Source organism: Lissotriton helveticus, chromosome 5_1, assembly GCF_964261635.1.
Source record: "Lissotriton helveticus chromosome 5_1, aLisHel1.1, whole genome shotgun sequence".
NCBI classification, from domain to species: Eukaryota; Metazoa; Chordata; class Amphibia; order Caudata; family Salamandridae; genus Lissotriton; species Lissotriton helveticus.
In genome coordinates, this window is record NC_136065.1 from 595707499 (window position 1) to 595729440 (window position 21942).

The following is a 21942-nucleotide window of genomic DNA, read 5'->3' on the forward strand; positions in this document are numbered from 1 at the left end:
GTGAAACACCAAGGAGCTGACGTCAAACCGAAAGGGAGACTTTTGAACCTCCAGCGCCTCCCTAACCACCGGAACTGAAGATAATCTCTTTGTTCCTTGCACATCGGGATTGTTAAATAAGCATCCTTTAAGTCTAGTCTCGTCAACCAATCCCCTTTCCTCAACAAGTCTCTCAGCATATGTATCCCCTCCATTTTGAAATGGTTGTAAACCACCCAATCGTTCAACTCCTTCAAATTGATTACTGGTCTCATCTTTTTGTCTTTTTTCTCCACGAGAAACAAATTGCTTACGAAACAACCTCGCACTTCCCTTGCATCCTCTATCGCTCCTTTTCTCTCCAACTCTAACACCTCCTTTGTTACCAAATTTTCCATCTCCTCCGAAAACCTTAACACCTTGGGAACCCTTTCCTGTACTGGAACACTGATAAAGTCTATCCTGTACCCAGTTACAGTCTCCAAAACCCATGGATCCTGTGTTATTTCTTGCCATCTGGAAACAAATTGGGCTAGTCTGCCGCCCAATCTTACTTCCATAAAAAAAGGGTCTGGAAAGAAACTTACCTGAGACTCCTCTTGGTCTCCTATCTGATCTTGCTCCTCTTCCTCTCCCCCTCTGTCTTTGAGGGAAGAAACTTCCTTGATTGGTTCTCTGATAACCATATCCTCCTGAATTACCATATCCAAATCCATTTCCATAACTTGCACCATAGGGTCTGTTACCTCTACTATAAAATCCTCTGGTAACTCCATTACCTCGGCCGGGGAACCGACCCCTTGATCTCCCGGCCCATCCAAAAACACGCCTAATGTCCTTTTGAGCTTTCTGAATTGAATTGAAAGTACCTACGTACTTAGCCATATCTTTTACAAAGTCATCTCCGAACAGCAGCCCATCGCTCTGTTCACCCAACTCCTTGCCAGCCAAATCTGCAAGTTTTGGATCTATCTTAAACAAGATACTTTTTCTCCTTTCCAGGCAGAGTGCTGCATTCGCATTTCCCAACAAGCAAACTGCACGTTGAACCCATTGACGCATTTCGCTCACGTCAATTCCGGTATTATTACTGTGTGCTTCCTCGCACAAATCAAATATCTTTGTTAAGGGTCCCAGAATATCAAGCATTCTATCTTGACATCCCTTCAATCCTTTGTCTAGCCCCCTTCTCGGGTCTCTTCCCCCTCTGTTATTTAAAAAGGTTAACATCCTTGGATCTAATTCAGGAGTAAAGGCCACTTTACTACCCAAAGTAGGTCTTGGGCACTCTGACCGTAGCCGAGTTCTTATTTCTTTCGGCATCTCCCTTCTGATCCAATGTCTTATGTACTTGGCAACATGTTCAATAGGGGACCATTGTGGAGATAGTGGATGTTGTATCAATAATGGATCAAACATTTGATCTCCTTGTGGATCAACAAATTCCTCAAACTCCAATTTAATTTCCTCATCCACTCTCCTTCTCTTAACCTTAAATTCTTCCCCATCAGAATCATCCAAACTAGAGCTGCACGTAATCTCCACATCCCCACTAGTCGAACTGTCATCACATGCCACAGTAATATGTCCTTTCTTCTGTGCCTTTATAGCACCCACTTTTGCCTTTATAGCATTCTCTTTCTGCACTCTATTTTCCTTTTCTTTTGATGGTTTCCCTTTAACCACATTCTTTTTCTTTTCCTTCTTTTTTGTTCCCCCAGAGGAAGTCCCTGCCATCTCTTCAACTTCTTCAGATGTAAAGAAACCATCTTCCCCACCAGATCTCTGAATATTCTCACCTTCTTTTACTCTTTTTGCTATTGTGCTCTCTATTTTCTTTTCCATAGAGGCACTAAATTCTCCAAACATTTTTTCCATAAATTCCTTCATTCTATCCTCCATACATAAATCCTCTTTCTCCATCTTATCTTTCTTCTAAAAAATTATTCTTCTTAAATAATCACTACTAGAATACCAAACTCCTCAAATATAATCTCTAAATATTCTCCACATAAAATCGTTTTCCTACTCTAAAACCACAATAAACCGGCACCTCTCCTGAACTCACGAACTCTGACTGAAACTGACGATCAGCCGACAATAAAAAACAAACCCCTAAACATGGCCGGTCACGTTCAATCCTAAAACCTAGACGTTTCCCAAACACTTAAAATGGCCGCCGCACGTTACGCACGTACGGTGGCCTCTCTGTTCCACAATACCTTTCCTCTTAACCTCCGTGCTCGAGATCTCTCACATAACGAGCAACATTCTGCCTTCGCTCTCGTGTCTGCTCTCGCGCTTAGAATCTATCACAGAAACAGACGCGCACAGCGAGTGCTCGAGACCGTACGCTCATCAACTGCCAATTGAAAATTACGACGGTAATCCGCAATAGTATTTTTAACAAATATTCCATTACTAAACTACATGCGTTTAACGATATTACGTTCCTTGTCCTAAATTTAACAGAATTTAGTTAATTTCACTCATTAGATTATAAAGTCTTTTCAAACGAAAGATTTTTAAATATCATCTTAATTATCATCTTAAATATCATCTCATACTCTCTTACTCAATCACACTCATTCTTAATTTAATGCTAAATAAACAAATTTATCAAATTAATTCAAGAACTCGAACTGAGTACTTATCTTATGTTCGAGCAGCAACAAAAGAGGAAGATGGCTGCTGGTCATAGGGACTTATACATGTTCTAAGTTCTAGAATTTTGGTTATATTCTAATTCTAAGATATTGTTGCTGCTGTGTTTGGGCGGTAATAAAAGGGTATGCATAATGTTGGCCTCCGGGCCTTTGACATAAAATTGGCAGTAGTCCGAGTCAGGAGTGGCATAACTTTCAAAACTGGCGCCCTGCCAAAAGCGCAGACTGAGCTTGAAAATGACCCCTGATGTCTGATTAAAGGTTGCCACTTTTGCATGAAGCAAACTCCGGGTGACATGATAGCGAGCCCCTTACTTGGCAACACGTTTTATTTGTCAAAAGTAGTAGACATATATACCCTTACTTGGGGTTTTAAGTGGGATGAAAAAACTGGGGGTCTCTCTAAGGGGCGTGGCCAGTGTAATTAAGGGCGTGGCTTAATAACATTTAAGCTAAAAATCTATGCGTAGTATAGTGTGCCACCCGACTTGTATTTTGCTGTTTCCGTCATTTCATCTAGAAATATGATAGAAGAAGTAACATCATATCTACAACAAGTCGGGACTATTGGCTTTGTCAATGGTTGTTAGTTGCATAAGATAAATAAATCGCAACTATGTCTGGTATATAATATTGAAAAAGCTTCCACTCAAAGCCCTGATGACACCACAACGATGTTGCTGCGCCTAAGTTTCTAAAAGAGAAGGGAGATCTAGAGAGAAAATACTCTCTTTAAATGATTTCCCTTCCCCTACAAGGCTCACCAGGCATGACGTCATGCCGTAACTTCTCCACTAGTGAGAAGTGAGCAGTGTGAGCACTCACACATGGTGTGCCTGCTGTCCCTGCAGTCTGGAAAAAAACGGACCGCCTGTGCCATTGCACAAAACAGAGCCTGATGGAGACCTGTTTCCAGGCCCCCTTTAAAAAACTGCCGGTGCTCAGCACCGGTGAGACCCAGCACACTTAAAGCCCTGCCCTTATTTTTTTTCTGTCCCAGTAAGCAAATACATATATATTGCCAGTAGGTAGTGATAGTTAGGACCTATTATCCAGAGGAAAAGCGTTTTTTGATTTGCCAATATCGCTGGCGCCGGTTGACTAATCTTTGTGAAATTTTCAAAACTAATGGCCCGCTCCGGTCAGCTCCTGCCTTGAAAGTTTCCAGGTGATTCGTCAAGCGGAGGTAGAGAAAAAAGGGAAGTCCCAAAACACATTTTCGCCATGTTAATTTCTCCGGGAACTTTAAACACAGCTACAGCCCGAACTGCTGAACGGAATTACTCCAAATTTGGCAAAAATGTAGCTCTTGGTTCAGAAAGCACTCTTATTTTTTAAATGGTGTAAATCCGTTCAGTAGTTGCTGAGAAATTAAATTGTTTGAAATGTATCTGGGCACCAAGAAGGAGTCGCGACTCCTCTCGAGCACTAGCTTCATTCTGATTGGCTGCTAACACTCCAAACCAGGAAGCGATGGCAGCCAAAAGAAATGAAAAACAAGAAAATGGGGAAGGGTAGAATCACCCTGACCCCCTAGGCCGGCTCAGGGGGCCCCACAGGCACTATACATACAGAAATATCCCAAGGTCTACACAAATATAGGAACATGCGTAGCACCCCTCACCAAAGCTCTCTCTACAAACATTCAAAATCAATCCTGAAAAAGTATTAAATACGTTTTCGGATTCCCATCACTCACCTAACCAGGTGACATGCTTCATCATCTGGGTCTCCTTTGATAGTCAAACTAGTGACCATCAGGGCTACAACTCTACCATATTGATGGAGGAGCCCAAGGATGTTTTTTTATCACTTTACAGATGTGAGCAAGAATATTTTTAATGGAGTGTACGGGAAAAAAAGTGCAGTGCAACAGTAAAAGTGCAGATTAAAATTGGAACGTGGCAAACCACAATATTTATTCCTGTCTGCCACGGTCCAAGTTAAAAACAGTGCAAGGAAACAGTTTCAACAGATAGCTGTTTCCAATAGTTAGATGGTCAACATGTTTCAGCACCCATAGGCAAAACTATACCCCGTGCTTTCGTCAGGACCTTTCCAATTATTTTTGCTACTGCAATAGTGAAAAAAATATATTACGAAAAAAGTCAATCAATGTGACATGTGTTACTAGTAAATCCTGTAGTAAAAATTAGGATGAATCAAATAAGACTAACAGAGAATTCAAAGACAATATTCTGTTTTCAAAGATTGAAAAATTTAAGAAAGATCTGGCGAAATTCACTCACGAGAAAGTGTATCCTTACACGAGCGACAACTATGTTCCTCCAGAATATAACAGCAAAGGCCGTAGGCTGGGATCCTCATATGGTTCTTCCACTTCTGATGAGGGCTCAAATTCAAGTGACTCAGTTACATCTATGAGGAATGCCCAACAAGGCAGAGGGCGAGGTAGAAACCACCAACCAAGATGGCGTGGAGGTCCCCCCAATCAATACCAACAATGGTGGCAACCCCCTTTCCCTACACCGATGGGTCCAATGGGACAGTTTCAACCACCACACTTTCAAGGCAACTTTCCCAACCAACCTTTTTTAGGGTTTGGCCGGGGACAACCGAGAGGGAGGCGGAGAAACCAAAGAGCACAAGTGCATTGGAGCCCACCACCATCTCCTCGCAGCCTCTGCAGCTCCAAGAAGAAACCAACAGGATAAGCAGGGCCCAGTGTGGAGACAGATTAGTCCTAAATCTTAGTTCAAGGCTACTTAGCAAAGATGAAGAGAGTGTCTTGAATAGGGGCCTTGGATTTGTCTCTACAGCCAACGGTGATGCATTCCAGACCAATTGGGAGTTGGCCAACTTTTTTAGGAAAATAAGGTTAAATTTTTTCTTTAGAGATAAGGAAGAGAGGGCAGATAGTATGGATACTAACACAGGACTTAAACAGAAGTCCACTTTCTATCCTCCCACCCAAACGGTTCCGCCACAGGTGCTCACGTTTGAGAAAGCACTGAGCGATGATATCTCAGGCATACTTGAAAAAGAGCAAAGGAAATTTTCAAATTTTCCTAAGAATGAGCAAATGGCACTGCGCAGCCTTATGTCTGATGCCCAAATTACAATCAAATCGGCAGACAAAGGCGGCGCTATAGTCATTTTGGATACCGACACTTATCGAACTGAATGTCTGAGACAATTGGGCAATAGAATTGCTTACCACCCTTTGAAAGAAGATCCCACTGAAAGGATTCAGAATAACATCTCTATTATGGTTGAGGAAGCATCATGTGAAGGTTGGATCACGGCACAGGAGGCGATCTTTTTACAGACAAAACATCCTGTAATGCCTTATTTTTATGTCTTGCCGAAGGATTTATGACGTTACAACGCATACTTTTACATTGCATCCCTTTCACAACGCGGTTTTTACATCGCATACCTTTACAACGCATAGCACTTTAGGGTGCTGGATAGTGAATAGTTTAATTTGCTATTCCAACTCCAGTCCCCGTGGACACTAGGGAAGGTGTTGGACAGTAAATTAAACTTATTCCCTATCCTAGAGCGCCCCCCAGCGCAATGCATTGTAAAAGTTGCGTCGTAAAGGCACTGCGTGGTAAAAGTTGCGTTGTAAAGGATGTTTCCCCTTGCCGAAGGTCCACAAACCCACCAGACCACCAGTAGGGGGCCCAATCATCTCTGGGATTGGGTCATTGTTGGAACCTTTATCCACTTTTGTAGACTACTTTCTCAGACCAATAGTAAAGGAAATGCCTACTTTTTTACAGGATACTAAAGACGTGCTGAGATTACTGCCTGAAGTAGAGTTTAATCAAGAAACAGATGTACTCGTATCTTTTGACGTGGAGTCATATACTTCGATTCCGCAGGACGAGACACTGAGTACTATTACATCACTTCTAGAAGAGAGAGAATTAAACTCCATAACACCTGTGCATTTCACCATGGCCTGTGCGCAGATCGCCATGAAGGATAATTTCTTTAAATTTGAGGACACCATCTACCGCCAAACAGCAGGTACCAGCATGGGAAGTATTTTTCCTCCTAGCCTAGCTAACCTATATGTACATGGGTTCGAGCAGGAGAATGTGCTGAATGAGAATAATCCCTTCCGTGAATCCATACGCCTTTGGAGGCGTTACATTGATGATATTCTTGTTATATGGCGAGGAGACATAGCAAGTATTCACAATTTTCTTGTTTGGCTCAATGGACGGAACAATTTCTTGAGATTCACGGTAGAAATCCATACTAATATAATAAAGAGAGAGCCCAAACCTTTGAGGCGGGTAATCTCAGGAACCACAGCACCAATCACAACACCCAATACAGCGTTGGAAAGGGCAGTTGCAGAAGAAGGACATAGGCTATGCAGACGCCCACCATATACATTTAAAAGGTAAAAGAACCTTGCCAGAAAAGTAGTCCCTTGTGGGCGTGTCTGCGTTGTGCTGTGGACGTGTGCTGGGGGCGTGACAAATGCTGGGGCCTGTGGTACGTTCCACCCTTCATGCCATGTCTCATATCGTGTGCTAATCCCACCCTGATCCCTTTAAATACCCCTGTACCCCATAATCATAACCCACCCTTACTCCTTAAAATACTCCAACACCCTTAAACACTAACCCATCTTAACCCTATAAATATACCCTGTACCCCAAAACCCAAACCTATCCCTAAACCCTAAAAATACCCCTGTACCCCAAAACCCAAACCTAACCCTGAACCCTATAAATACCCCTGTACCTCAAAACCCAAACCTACCCCTGAACCCTAAAAATACCCCTGTACCCCAAAACCCAAACCTAGCCATGAACCCTAAAAATACCACTGTACCCCAAAACCCAAACCTACCCCTGAACCCTAAAATACCTGTGTACCCCAAAACCCAAACCTAGCCCTGAACCCTTAAAATACCCCTGTACCCCAAAACCCAAACCTACCCCTGAACCCTAAAAATACCCCTGTACCCCAAAACCCAAACCTAGCCCTGAACCCTAAAAATAACCCTGTACCCCAAAACACAAACCTACCCCTGAACCCTAAAATACCCCTGTACCCCAAAACCCAAACCTGGCCCTGAACCCTAAAAATACCCCTGTACCCCAAATCCCAAACCTAGCCCTGAATCCTTAAAATACCCCTGTACCCCAAAACCCAAACCTACCCCTGAACCCTAAAAATACCCCTATACCCCAAAACCCATACCTATCCCTAAACCCTAAAACTACCCCTGTACCCCAAAACTATATCTGAACCCTTAAAATACCCAAACACCCCAAAACATATTCCTCAGTACCCCAAAACATATACCTCTATGCCCATACTTACCTTATCCAAACATTAAAAAAAAACAGGCTTTTACCATTCATGCTTTTACAACGAATTTCGTTGTAAATGTATGCGTGGTAAAAGCATATAAAATGTAATGCCAGGCGTTATAATGGCATTGTGGAGTCATGGTACTTTCGTAATGAAAGTATGCGGAGTCATGGTATGCGGAAAGAAAGTTGCGGAACAATGGGTGTTTACCCTCCCCCGGTAAGTACATTGGTGGCACGGCGGCCCACATCTCCAGCAACATACTCATATTTTTTCACCACCCATTTGAAAAATGCACAGGTCTCTCTCATTGATGGCCAGCACCGACATACCTCCCGCCACAAGTTCTACAATTGCGAACTTTAGAGGTGGGGAGCTACGTTCGAATCTCGGCATCAGCTCAACATCCTGTGATTCCAGGCAAATCGCTTTGTCTCCCCGTGCCTACCACAAATGAATGTGTTCTTCTGTAATGTAAATTGTGCTCATGCCATGTTTTCGAGTTCGCGCTATATAATATTGCAAGGAAAAATAAAGTAGGGAAACTCGAGTTCACACACTACTGAACGCGCACTCTTAAGTGCATTAGCAGTGCACTGTGAATCAGAGCGTTTCACAGGCCTGTCACAGATAAGAAATGCTATCTAAACGAAATCCTACAAAACAATATACTACTGGCCGGCAGCAATTCATACCCGGACAACGTTGGGACGGGCTGCTAGTAGACAAACATAAGTTGGCATTCCTAGATCTTTTGATTGTAGCCTCTCCTAATGGCTTGGGGACTGAACTTTACACCAAACCAATGGCCAGAAACTCCCTATTGAGTTATGAGTGTCATCATCCTAGGGCATTGAAGGACAATCTCCCCTATGGCCAGTTCCTGCGGATACGCAGGAACTGTTCTACCAAAGACAGTTTTCAGAAACATGCAAAAAACCTGACTTCACAATTGGTAGAAAGGAAGTACCCTCTCAAATTGATACACCGCTCAGTCAAGCGAGCAAGTAATAACAACAGAGAAGCCCTGTTAGAACCATCTGTTCCCAAGGAAGGAGTGTCAAGATCGACTTTTGTCAATACTTTTAGCACAGTGTCCAATGAAGTGAAGAGAACAGTGCGAAAACACTGGAAAATACTTAACATTGGGGGGAGCGAATACCTGAACCCCTATTTGCCTACAAGAGGAGCAGTAATTTACAAGACAAACTGGTACATACCAGACCCCGTAATCCCGAAGCCCTAACAACAGACACTTTATGGGGCCTACCAGCAGTGCAGGGTCATTATCCCTGTGGTTCATGTAAAGTGTGCCCATTAACAAAAAAATCCAAATCAGTGGAGATTGGCACAGAGAGACCTTGGATACAAAAAATATTTACTAATTGTAACAGTGAGGGGGTGATATATTTGATAACATGCCCCTGTAAATTGAACTATGTGGGGATGACAACTCGGAAAGCAAAGCTGAGAATCATGGAACACATGAGTACCGTGAGGTGTAAAAAACAAGCTACACAACTCACAACTCACTTTTTGGATCTGAACCATCGTCCTGATGAGTTTGTATGGACAATTCTAGAACAACCCTTTATCCCTGAACATGTGACTGATATATCCAAATTTCTACTGCTCAGGGAACAGAAATGGGTTTTTAGACTTCAGAGCGACAAAAAGGGCCTTAACGACTCGATCCCTTGGACCTTATTATAATGCTTTCTGGTTAAACTACTCTGAGTTGAACAGTTGCATTGCACGTAGCATGGTTTTAACCAGATACAGATGTTATCATCGAGATGACATTTTTCCACTTAGTAACAACAGAGAGCGCACACTCTGATGAGTTTGGACCACCAGCACAGATAACATCACTATCAGGAGGACCAACTGTCTTGCCTCTATTTTTTCATTTAAGTAGCTCTTTGATGCCATATAAAATATTAGATGTAACTGTATTGGAATGGGTCCCAAATTTTGATTATTTTTTCTGGCTTTTTCGTGTATGGGGCTCGTAATTTTAAGTATACATATGGCTACTGGAAGTCCTACTCATTATATGAGTTTGACGACCTGTCGGTCACAACTAATCAATAGCGCTAGCCTCTGAAGGATTTACGTTACGTCTATTTACGAGATTGATACTTGCAACACTCGCACTCGTACAGTATCACGTGCTAACAAAACATGGGAATACTAGCCTACATTTCCCATGAGCAAGACGTACAAAATGTTAACGTCATCACGATGTTGCCTAGGTACGTGTCAAACAGCGGTATGCGGGAAGAATGGTGGCCGCATATAAAGAATGGCGGATCCAGCAGTCAGTACCTCCCCGGCGGCTTGGACGACTGCCAGAGGTACCGACGGACAGGTGAGAGTGAGCGATAGCGGCGGGCATTTCTGAATGATTTGAGTTGTCCGCGCATAATATATATAGGAATTAACTTATTTCCGTATGCTTTGCTGATTATTTAAAACACTAAACATCCCTTCCACATTCAGTAGAATGGGTACTACTTGTCACCTACCCAGCGGTTATTTGACAGAGGTAACGCTGGTTTGTGGATCGTATATGATCAGACACACAAATAACTTCTTAAAGTGTGCTGAAATCATCAATGACTAAAGATGGGTGATGCAGTGAGGCTTATTAATGATTTTGAGAGCATTTGGGTTGTAATATAGAAGCGCCCACATTTCAGTCCCAGAGGAATAGTGGTGGATGATGAATATTTGGTTAAAACTTTCAAAAGACGTTGTAATATGGTTTCGGATGTTGTGTTAAATTTTGGCCACATTTTTAAACTTTGGCCTGACACCCGACTCCACATGTGGTAAAGTGCTTATGATCACGTTTTTAAACTGACTAGAATATGTTTGGCTTGAACTCTAAATACTGACGTTGTATAAGATAGATGACCACCATTCGATTGCTTCATAGACTCACCTATAACAGCAGAAAAGATGAGTCTTTGATTAGACATGAAGTAGAATATTGTATTTGCCTTTGAATGAACACTAGGTAGATGTTGTGAGGAATAGCAGAGCATTAAGTTTAAATGTTCTGCTTATCTCCTTTTTAGAGCGGTGCCTCCTTTATCCTGAGCCGTTGCCAGGTGGGGTGAGGTCTTTCCCTCAAACACTTGAGGTAAGAAAGAATGACGGTTGTCCATAAATTTGGAGAATGACTAGCTGGCAATGGTATTGCCGCAATGGTTTTAAACATGGAACACGCAGGGCCACTGCCCAAGGTTTTCAGTTTTCCATTATATGTACTCTCTTTATATTTCTTCCAGAATCTCCGAAAGATACAAATATTTGTTGAGGATGGAATACAAACAGTAGGAAACAGGTGACTAGGTTGTATTGTTTCCAATTAAGACATATGCATGGACACATGTCACATTGATTGACTTTTTTTCGTTATATTTTTTTCGCTATTGCAGTAGCAAAAATAATTGGAAAGGTCCTGACGAAAGCACGGGGTATAGTTTTGCCTATGGGTGCTGAAACATGTTGACCATCTAACTATTGGAAACAGCTATCTGTTGAAACTGTTTCCTTGCACTGTTTTTAACTTGGACCGTGGCAGACAGGAATAAATATTGTGGTTTGCCACGTTCCAATTTTAATCTGCACTTTCACTGTTGCACTGCACTTTTTTTCCCATACACTCCATTAAAAATCTTCTTACTCACATCTGTAAAGTGATAAAAAAAAACATCCTTGGGCTCCTCCATCAATATGGTAGAGTTGTAGCCCTGATGGTCACTAGTTTGACTATCAAAGGAGACCCAGATGATGAAGCATGTCACCTGGTTAGGTGAGGGATGGGAATCCGAAAACTTATTTAATACTTTTTCAGGATTGATTTTGAATGTTTGTAGAGAGAGCTTTGGTGAGTGGTGCTATATTTGTGTAGACCTTGGGATATTTCTGTATGTATAGTGTATTTTGGGGCTTCCTTATCCCATTAGGTCTTTAAAACCAGCCTCCGACCCTATCTAAAGTTTGATGTGTTAGGTCCCACAGGCACCCCCAGGCCCAAAGAAACAATAAAAAAAATGGCAGAATTCATGCTGGGTGCGCAAATCTGGCAGAGAAAAAAAAAACGAAGTTTCGGCTCCCACGCTTCGTTATCCTCAAGCCCCCGGGTGGGCCAGCTCCCGGGGCAATATTCATAATGTATGCGGGGGGTCCCCACAGCCCCAGGGACCGCCACCTTCCCGTGGCTTACTAAATACCTGCGGGGGTACGCGCCCCGCCCCGTAGCCCGGGGACCACCACCTCCCCGAGGCTTCTTTAAATAATGAGCCACCCAAGCCCCTGGGGCCACCACCTCCCCAGGGCTATATAATTAATGGGGGGGCCTCGCAGGCCCCCCAAGCCCCGGCGACCACCACCTCCCTGGGGCTTCTTTAAATAATGAGGGGGGCCATGTGGACACCCCCAAGCCTCGGGGACCACTGCCTCCCCGGGGCTACTTTAAATAATGAGGGGGGTTCCTCGCGGACCGCCCCAAGCATCGGGGACCACCACTTCCCCGGGGCTATGCAAATGAAGGGGGTGGCATGCGCCCCCCTACTGGAGCCTTTGATGTCCCTGGAGACTGCCGCCGCCCAGGTCCGGCTCCGGCAATTGCGGCCCTGCTTTGCTTTTTGCAGGCGAAAAAAGCTAAGCAGATTGCTTTTGCACAAAGGGAGCTGCATGTCAGTAGCTCCCCTTGTGCAAAAGCAATGCCGTCTCCCCCAGGAGGCGGGGAGCGGGCTGGGACCGTGGGGGCATCAAGGAGGCCAGGCCCCGGGGGATGGGGTACCCAGGGCCAGAAGTGGCCTAGGGTAGGGGGCCACACGGCCCCCTCCCTTTTGATATAATAAATAAATAAGGCCGGGCCCTGGGGGATGGGGTCCTCGGGGCCAAAACTGGCCTCAGGAGGGGGGGGGGGGCTCAGAACTCCTCTCCTTAAAAATATTATTTCAAAACTAAAAAAATATGTGCTCGTGGCCTGGGGGATGGGGTCCCGGGGCCAAAATCAGCCATGGAAGGGGGGCCCGTGGTCCCTTCCCGTTTTAAAAAAAAGGAAAAAAGTGCTCAGGCCCTGGGGAATGGGGTCCCCAGGGCCCAAAAATAATACAGGGAAGGGGGCCGCACAGCCCCCCTTCCAAAAATGCAAATTTAAAAAAGCCGGTATCTCGCAGGAGGCCACGCCCCCCTCACTGTACCACTGCCCAAATGCGCCTTCAGGCGCGTTCTAAATTGGGGGATTAAATCCCCTTGAATTCTGAGGGTCCCTGAGGGCCAACTAGCCCACCAGGTACCTCCAGTAAGCCCCACACAGTGGGATTGCTGAGAGGTGGTCCGAGGCCACGCCCCTTTTTACACCACTCTGCAAACGCGCCACTTGCCGCATTGCTGGTGGGGCGATGAGGTCCTCTTGTGTCCTGAGGACCTCAGGACACAAGTGGACTTCATCCCCCGAGAAGCAGTGCACCAAGCGGCGCATTTGCAGAGTGGTGCAAAAAGGGGGCATTACCTCAAACCACCTCTCTGCAATCCAGCTGTGTGGCACTTACTGGAGGTACCTGATGGGCTTGTTGGCCCCCAGGGACCCTCAGTATTCAAGGGGACTAAATCCCCCAACTTAGAACGTGCCAGGAGGTTCGTTTGTAGAGTGGTGGAGAAAGGGGGCGTGGCCTGTGTCCACCTCTCAGCAATCCCACTGTGCGGGGCTTACTGGAGGTAAGAGGTAGGCTAGTTGGCCCCTAAAGACCCACAGCAGTAAAGGGACTTCAATCCCCATTATAGAGCACCCCAGGGAGCGTGTTTGCAGAGTGGTGGGCAAAGGGGGCGTAGCCTGTTATGAGACCTTAGCAATCCTGCTGTGTAGTACTTACTGGAGGTAAGAGGAGGGGTAGTTGGCCCCCAAGGATGGCCTTGGGGGCCAAGTACCCCTCTTGTTACCTCCAGTAAGTTCCACACAGTAGGATTGCTAAGACGTCTTCGGAGCCCATGACCTCTTTCTCCACCACTCTGCAAACACGCCTCCTGGCAGACTACAGGATGGGGATGAAGTCCACTTTACTCCTGAGGGATTTTGGGGACCAAGAACCCCTTCTGGTACCTCGTGTAAATCCTACGCAGCGGAATTCCTGAGCACTGGTCGGAAGCCTTGCACCATTTCTCCACCACTCTGCAAATGTGACTACTAGCATAAGAAGTGTTTGCAATGTAATAGGTTTCACATTTGCGAGAGTTTGAGCTATTGGCGTTGTAAATGCAAACGTTTTTTACTAATTGATTTTGGAGTGGAATGGATGTACGGTGAGTGTAGTGGAATTATGTGGTATGTTGTGCAGTGAAATTTTGTAGATAGAAAGTATGTAGTGTTTAGTGTATGGGAAATATGTAGAGTGGGATTATGTGTTATGGAGAGTAATTATGTGGTATGGTAGTCTGTGTTGTGGAGTGCTAACCTCAGGTTTAGTCTTCCTCGTTTCCATAGAAGCCCAACTATGAACTCAGTGAGACAAAAAAAGAAGGAATCACTGAGGAGCACTTCTGGACCTGGTCAGAGGTATGAGCAGCACCACTGGAATTATACGTCTGTTTGGCTAAACGGACTTTCGCACAATTATACATTTTCTGCATTAGCTACATCATCTGCTCCCTGATCTGCAGATTTGAACAAAAAAAGCCTGGTTTCTAGCTGAAACGGCTCAAACGTTACCAAAATTGCAGCAACAAGTGTTACAGCATGGTGGAAGGCCCTTTGCTAACATAGAATGGTCACCTGTTACTTATTGCTAAATGTGGGTGTTAAATTGGTACTAATAGTGTGCAAGCCACTCTTGCTACCTTCTGCGCCTCTCTTGCCTCTTTATGCATTTCTGTTGCTTCTTTCTGCACATTTATTTATTTTTCTGCACTTCTCTTGCCGATTTCTGCAAATCTCTTATACTTTCTGCACAACTCTTCCCTATTTCTGCACGTCTGTTACCTCTTCCTGCACCTTATTTCCTTCTTTATGTACCCTTCCTGCCTCTTTCTGCACCTCTATTGACTTTTTCTGTATCCCTCTTACGTCTTTATGCACCTTTTTTGCCTCATTCTGCACCTCTGTTACTTCTTTCTATACTTTCTTCCTTCTCTCTGTACCTCTCTTGCGTCTTTTTGCACCCCACTTGCCTCTTTCAGCACCTATGTTGCTTTTTTCTGCAGACCTCTTGCCTCTTTCTGCACCTCACTTGCCTTTTTCAGCACCTCTGTTGGTTCTCTCTGCACTGCTCTTGCTTCTTTCTGCCTCTCACTTTCCTCTTTCTAGAATTCTCCTGCTTCTTTCTCACCTCTTTTGCTTCTTTCAGCAATTCTCTTGCCTCTTTCTGCACTTTTATTCTTTCTTTCTGCACCCCTCCTGCCTCTTTCTGTAGCTCTCTTGCCTCTTTGTGCACCCCTCCTACCTTTGTCTGCACCCCTCTTGCCTATTTTTGCACCTCTGTAGGTTCTTTCTGCACTGCTCTTGCTTCTTTCTGCACCTCACTTGCCTCTTTCGGCAATCTCTTGCTTCTTTCTACACTTCTGTTGCTTCTTTCAGCAATTCTCTTGCCTCTTTCTGCACTTCTCTTTCTTCTTTTTGTACCCCTCCTGTCTCTTTCTGTACACCTCTGGCCTCTTTTTGTACCTCTCCTACCTCTTTCTGCAACCCTATTGCCTCTTTTTGCCCCTCTGTTGTTTTTTTCTGCACTGCTCTTGCTTCCTTCTGCACCTCACTTGCATCTTTGTGCACCTCACTTGCCTCTTTCTGCACTTCTCTTGCTTCTTTCTAAACCCCTGTTGCTTCTTTCAGCAAATCTCTTCTACTTTCTGCACCTCTCGTACAATTTCTGCACCTCTGTTGTCTCTTTCTGCACTTCGCTTGCTACTTTCTGCACCTCTCTTGCCTCTTTGGGCACCTCAGTTGCTTCTTTGTGCAACCCTCCTGCCTCTTTCTGCACCCTTCGTACCTCTTTCAGCACCTCTTTCTGCACATCTCTTGGTTCTTTCTGCCCTATCTCTCGCGTCTTTCTGCACCCCTCTTTCCTCTTTCTGCACCTATGTTGCTTCTTTCTAGACTTCTATTGCCTCTTTATGTACCTCTCTTGCTTCTTTCTGCACATCACTTGCCTCTTTCAGCACATCTGTTGCTTTTTTCTGCAGATCTCTTGCCTCTTTCTGCACCTCACTTGCGTCTTTCAGCACCTCTGTTGATTTTTTTGCGCAGATCTCTTGCACCTTTCTGCACTCCTCTTTTCTCTTTCTGCTTCTTTCTTGCCTCTTTCTGCACCCCTGTTTCCTTTTTCTGCACCTTTCTTGTCTGTTTCTGCACATCTCTTGCCTCTTTCTGTACCTCTGTTACCTCTTTCTGCACTTCTCTTGCTCTTTCTGCACCCTTCGTATCTCTTTCATCACCTCTGTTGGTTCTTTCTGCACTGCTCTTGCTTTTTTCTGCACCTCACTTGCCTCTTTCTGCACTTCTGTTGCTTCCTTCCATACCCATGTTGCTTCTTTCTGTACTTCTCTTGCCTCTTTTTGTACTTCTCTTACTCATTTCTACACCCCTCTAGCCTCTATCTGCACCTCTATTGTCTCTTTGTGCACCCCTCTTACCTTGTTCTGCACCCCTCTTGCCTCTTTTTGCGCATCCTTTTGGTTCGTTCTGCACTGCACTTGTTGGTTTCAGCACACCACTTGCCTCTTTCTGCACTTCTCTGTTGCTTCTTTTAGCAATTCTTTTAGCTCTTTCTGCACTTCTCTTCCTTGTTTCTGCACCTCTCTTGTGTCTTTCTGCACTTCTGTTGCCTCTTTCTGCATTTCACTTGTTTTTTTCAGCACCTCTCTTGCCTCTTTCAGCACCTCTGTTAATTCTTTCTGCACCCCGCCTGCCTCTTTCTGCACCCGTCTTCCCTATTTGTGCAACTCTCTGGCCTCTTTCAGCATCATTTGTGCCTCTTTCAGTACCTATGTTGCTTCTTTCTGCACTTCTCTTCCTTTTTTCTGCACCCCTCGTGCCTCTTTCAGCACCTCTGTTGCTTTTTTCTGCACTCCTTTTCCGTCTTTTTGTACCTCTCATACCTCCTTCTGCACCTCTGTTGCCTCTTTCAGCACCTCTAATGGTTCTTTCTGCACTTATCTCTGCTTATTTCTACACCACTGTTGCTTTTTTCAGAAATTCTTTTTCCTCTTTCTGCACTTCTCTTCCTTCTTTTTGCACCCGTCCTGCCTCTTTCTGTGCCTCTCTTATCTCTTTGTACACCTCTCCCACCTCTTTCTGCACCCCGCCTGCCTCTTTTTGCAACTTTGTCGGTTCTTTCTGCACTGCTCTTGCTTCTTTCTGCACCTCACTTGCCTATTTCTGCACTTCTCTTGCTTCTTTTTACACTTCTGTTGCTTCTTTCAGCAATTCTCTTGCCTCTTTCTACACTTCTCTTCCTTCTGCTTGTACCCCTCCTGTCTCTGTACCCTTCCTGCCTCTTCCTGCACCCCTCTTGCCTCTTTTTGCACCTCTGTTTGTTTTTTCTGCACCGCCCTTGCTTTTTTCTGCATCTCACTTGCATCTTTCTGCACCTCACTTGCCTCTTTCTGCACTTCTCTTGCTTCTTTTTAAACCTCTGTTGCTTCTTTCAGCAAATCTCTTCTACTTTCTGCACCTCTCTTGCGTCTTTCTGCATCTCTGTTGCCTCTTTATGCACTTCACTTTCTACGTTTTGCACCTCTCTTGCCTCTTTCAGCACCTCAGTTGCTTCTTTCTGCACACCTCCTGCCTCTTTCTGCACCCCTCTTCCCTATTTGTGCAACTCTCTTGCCTCTTTCTATACCTCCCTTCCCTGTGTCTGCACCACTCTTGCCTCTTTGTGTACCTCTGTTGCTTCTTTCTGCACTCCTCTAGCCTCTTTCTGTACCCTTCGTGCCTCTTTCAGCACCTCTGTTGCTTCTTTCTGCACTTATCTTCCTTTTTTGCACCCCTTTTGCACCTTTGTTACTTCTTTCTGCATTTCTCTTGGTACTTTCTGCCCTAGCTCTCTCTTCTTTCTGCACCCCTCTTGCCCCTTTCTTCACCTCTTTTGCTTGTTTGTGCACTTCTATTGCCTCTTTCTGCACCTCTCTTGCTTCTTTCTGCACCTCACTCGCCTCTTTCAGCACATCTGTTGCTTTTTTCTGCAGATCTCTTGCCTCGTTCTGCACCTCACTTGCGTCTTTCAGCACCTCTGTCTCTTTTTTCTGCATATCTCTTGCCCCTTTCTCCACCTCTGTTGCCTCTTTCTGCACTTCACTTTCTACTTTCTGCACCTCTCTTGCCTCTTTCGGCACCTCGGTTGCTTCTTTCTGCACCCCTCCTGCCTCTTTCTGCACCCCTCTTCCCTATTTGTGCAACTCTCTTGCCTCTTTCTACACATCTCCTCCCTCTTTCTGCAGCCCTCTTGCATCTTTCTGTACCTCTGTTGCTTCTTTCTGCACTTCTCTTGCCTCTTTCTGCACACTTTGTGCCTCTTTCAGCACTACTCTTGCTTCTTTCTGCACTTCTCTTTCTTCTTTCTGCACCCCTCGTGCCTCCTTTTGCACCTCTGCTGCTTCTTTCTGCACTGCTCTTGCCTCTTTCTATATCCCTCTTGCTTCTTTCTGCACATCTCTTACTTCTTTCTGCACCTCACTTGCCTCTTTCAGCACCTCTGTTGCTTTTTTCTGCGGATCTCTTTCTTCTTTCTGCACTTCACGTACGTCTTTTAGCACCTCTGTTGTTTTTTCTGCAGATCTCTTGCCCCTTTCTGCAACCCTCTTTTCTCTTTCTGCACCTCTCTTGCCTCTCTTTGCACCCCTGTTCTCTGTTTCTACACCTTTCTTGCATTTTTCTGCACACCTCTTGCCTCTCTCTGTACCTCTGTTACCTCTTTCTGCACTTGTCTTGCTCTTTCTGTACCCTTCTCACCTCTTTCCGCACCTCTTTATGCACTATTCCTACTTTTTTCTGCACCTCACCTGCCTATTTCTGCAATTCTCTTGCTTCTTCCTACACCTCTGTTGCTTCTTTCAGCAAATCTCTTGCCTCGTTCTGCAATTCTCTTCCTTCTTTCTGCGCCCCTCCGGCATCTTTCTGTACCTCTCTTGCCTCGTTGTGCATCCCTCCTACCTTTTTCTGCACCCCTCTTGCTACTTTTTGCATCTCTGTTGTTTCTTTCTGCACTGTTCTTGTTTCTTTCTGCACCTCACTTGTGTCTTTGTGCACTTCTCTTGCTTCTTTCTACACCTTGAAGAAATGTAATCTTCATTCTCAGGGAATACTTACTAATAGAAAAAAGAACTTGGCACAGAAGCTGAAATATGAAAAGACATCTTTATTAAATTTAATAAGTGAGGCCACGTCACACAGAAGCCATAGCAACTGAATGAGGTAGTCTGAGGAGTACAGAGAACAGAGGCGTTATATATCCTCAGGGTTACAAAACTCAGCATAAAAGTAAGGGGCAGTCCTTGCTTTTGCAAGCATGCAAAATGCCTAACATTCCTTCTTACACAAGCCGGACAAACACATAATAAAAGGACCACAGCCCATATCATAAACAGACCATAAAAGAAGGAACAGAAAACAGATAAGAAGCAGGATAAGGGGTGTGTGTGTGCATACCAAACTCTACAATGTCCTGTGTTTTGATCCTCAATCTTGATCAGCTACTGGGCAAGGAACTGGTCTAACAAGGTCAGCTTCAGGCAACGGGGTCAGTTCACTCAGGTCATTCAGAAGTCAGCTAAAGTGTACGTGTACTAAAGACTCGTTCTGCCGCAGTCATCGGCCTATGTGAGGGCAACCACAAAATGGCTGCCATACACAAAATGGAACCCAGGGTTCAGAATTCACGGAACCTCAGACCCTCCTTTTGCCCTTACATAGGCAATCACTCAGTCTGTGTCTTAATCGATATCAATATTATCCGTTATTCCCTTCACTAAGGCATTATTACTCGAGTTATCTTTCATGGAACGCAAGGGATAGACTTCGTTGGCATAAATAAACATCGTCTGATATGCCAATACAGACTCATTGTAACTAAATGGCAGAACCAAATAGGGAATACCTCTATCTGTAGTATGTGGCATAAGACCACACACCCAACAATTAGTGGTGTTCATTACTAACTGGTGTTGATGCAGAAACTGTACAAAGGAATTATTAGTGAACTCTGACCTCCTAACCAGTTCATGTTCAGGTAAAGTATGGAAAGAATGCAAAGAAGTAGTAGTAGGAAGAGACATAGGTTGGGAGGTGGGTACAGATGTCAATTGGGTAGCAAAAACAATCCAACCCACAAAAGACAACGTCATGCTTAAAAATACTAGAAAACACGTTATTGAGAATATATAGACAACAGGAGAAAGTAATGACCACTATTACAAACAAAATTATCATTTTTCACAACTCTAAGCAGAAAGCAAATACTAAAATTATCTAGTAACATTTTTATGGCTCCTATGCATTTCAGTAACTTATTATATGTTCAGGTGAAACAGTGGTGATCCTCATCAATGCTCTGAGGTGAAAAGGGGGTACTCTTCCACAGAGAATGGATTTTATTCTGCTTTTACTAAACAGAATACTACTTTAAAACAATGCCAACAAAACAATAAGAATCAGTCTCCTAAAACCCATTTTATGCAATCACACGGAAACCACTTTGTGCAACAATTATGCACAGAGTCCGTTCAAGCCTCTCTGGCAGGCTTCTATCGTCCATCAAATCTTCTCCCATTGTTGCATGGGCCTCTTGATTCAGGCCTCCCATGAAAAATAGTGTTTTTCAGTATCCGTTGGAGTGCCCTCCTGGCAAACACTCACAGCTCATGTGAAAGTCTCAATGTCTCAAGGCAGTGCACCAATATCTCTCCTCTGCGGCAGGCACTACAGATAGTGTGCTCTTCATTGATCAAGGGCACAGATCATCTTATGCAGATCCGGGTCTGCATTCTCAGGCTCCAACACTCATTACTCAGTGTCAGAGAACGCTCAGGCTGCTCTTTCATGGGCACCAGAATGTAGTGCCTTTTGCCAAACTCGAATCCTCCGGTGCACTGCACTTCCGTTGGAGCAAAGGAAAAGGGGGGGTGTGGCCAAAACTCAGGCCAAGGGGCTCAAGGGACTGCACACTGTCAGAGGTTACCAGCACATGACAGGTGGGTAGAAAACTGAAGCCTCAAACAACAAGAATCCTTCTCTTTCGCTCTTTGCACTGAAATTATTGTTCTGTGATGTCCAATGCCGTCTGATGGAGCAAGTGCGATGCTTTAAACAGTTCATTGTATAACAAGGGGACTGCAAGCAGGTGGCCTGCAATCTTCAAAGGAGTGGCCATATGCCATGGGACAATTCTGGTCTAGAGTATACTGTCATTCTCAAAGGCAATACAAAGACAAAGGCAATAAGCAAAACAGTGCCTCTAATCTCTTCAATTGGGTTTCCATATGAGAGCATATCCTCTACCATCTAAGGGTAGATAACTACATGAGAATTCTATCTAAATGGATGTCTTCACACATTGTGGCATCATCTAATGGGGTAAACACATTTTTTCTTTCAATAATTACATATAGGTGTTCCTAAATTCCTTATCTAAAACATTTCAAAAGAGAAATCGCATAATACAGATTATCAGGGACATGTAGATACCTCCCTTTTAATAACTGTGCATCAAGTGCACTACGCAATACACAGGCTAATAATCAAAATGTGGAAACTTGTCTTATAATAGCATTGAGTCAGTTAACCAGTCCATCACTACCATGACGGTTAGACTGGAAAACATCGAGTTAGGCCTAAAGAAAATTCTTAAAAACCAGTCTAGTCTTACAAAAGGGAATTATACATAATATAGGGGTTCCTAGTACATTACTGCAATCTGGAAGTGTGAACCTAAACAATACACCTACAATAATAAAAGGGCTGACTGGTGAAAGGAATATGGAAAAGGGA